The sequence below is a fragment of the Chiloscyllium plagiosum genome, chromosome 35, assembly GCF_004010195.1.
Source record: "Chiloscyllium plagiosum isolate BGI_BamShark_2017 chromosome 35, ASM401019v2, whole genome shotgun sequence".
Taxonomy (NCBI): domain Eukaryota; kingdom Metazoa; phylum Chordata; class Chondrichthyes; order Orectolobiformes; family Hemiscylliidae; genus Chiloscyllium; species Chiloscyllium plagiosum.
Window position 1 is genome coordinate 35,212,903 of NC_057744.1, and position 1,615 is coordinate 35,214,517.

The window sequence follows — 1,615 nt, forward strand, 5'->3', positions numbered from 1 at the left end:
ACCAGTATTCTCTGTTTCTTATTGCCCAGCCAATTCTCTATCCATCTAGCTAGAACACCCTGGATTCCATGGGACTTCACTTTCTCCATCAGCCTACCATAGGCGGCCTTATCAAATGCCTTACTGCATGTATATGACATCTACAGCCCTTGTCTCATCCATCACCTTTGTCACTTCCTCAAAGAATTCTATTAAGTTGCTAAAATGTGACCTTCCCTGCACAAAACCATGCTGCCTATCACTGATAAGCTCATTTTCATATAAGTGAAAACAGATCCTATTCCTCAGTATCTTCTCTAGCAGCTCTCCTGCCACTGACGTCAGGCTCACCCGTCTATAATTATCTGGACTATACCTGCTATCCTTCTCAAACACGGGGACAACATTAGCCATTCTCCAGTCTTCAGGGACCTCACCCATGTTCAAAGATGATGCAAAGATGTCTATTAAGGCCCCAACTATTTCCTCTTTCACTTCCCTGAGTAACCTGGGAAAGATCCCATCTGGACCTTGGGACTTGTCCAGCTTAATGCCTTTTAGAATACTCAACACTTCCTCCCTCCTTACGCAGACTTGACCTAGAATAATCAAACACCTATCTCTAACCTCAACATCCATTATATTCCTTTCCTCAGTGAATACTGACACAAAGTAGTCAGTAAGAATCTCACCCATTTTCTCTATCTCCATGTATAGCTTCCCTCCTTTGTCCTTGAGTGGGCCAACCCTTTCTCCAGTTACGCTTTTGCTCCTTATATCCGAAAAAGTCTTTGGAATTTTCCTTAACCTTGATTGCTAAAGATATTTCATGACCCCTTTTAGGCTTCTTAAATCCTCATTTCAGATTGGTCCTACATTCCTGATATTCTTCCAAAGCTTTGTCTGTTTTCAGTTGCCTAGAACATATGTATGCTTTCTTTTTCCTTTTAGCTAGTTTCACAATTTCACCTGTCATCCATGGCTTCCTAATCTTGCCATTTCTATCCCCCATTTTCATAGGGACGTGTCTGTCCTGCACTCTAATCAACCTCTCTTCAAAAGCCTCCTATCTATCAAATGTGGATTTAGTTTCAAACAGCTGCTCCCAATCCACAGTCCCCAGCTCCTGTCAAAATTTTTGACAGTTGGCCTTGCCCCGGTTTAGCACTCCTCCTTTAGGACCACTCTTATCTTTGTACATGAGTATTCTAAAACTTACGGAATTGTGATCACTGTTTTCAAAGTTACCCCCTACTGAAAATTCAACCACCTGACTGGGCTCATTCCCCAATACCAGGACCAGTATGGCACTTTGGAGAAAGTGAGGACTGCAGATGCTGGAATACCAGAGTTGAAAAATGTGGTGCTGGAAAACACAGCAGGCCAGGTAGCATCCGAGGAGCAGGAGAATCGATGTTTCGGGCATAAGCCCTTCTTCAGGAATGAGGCTGGTGTGCCAAGCAGGCTGAGATAAAAGGTAGGGGGGAGGTAATTTGGGGAAGGGGCACTGGGAATACGATAGGTGGAAGGAGGTAAGGGTGAGGGTGATAGGCCAGAGAGGGAGTGGGGGCGGAGAGGTCGGGAAGAAGATTGCAGGTCAAGAAGGCGGTGCTGAGTCTGAGGAAGGCGGATGGTA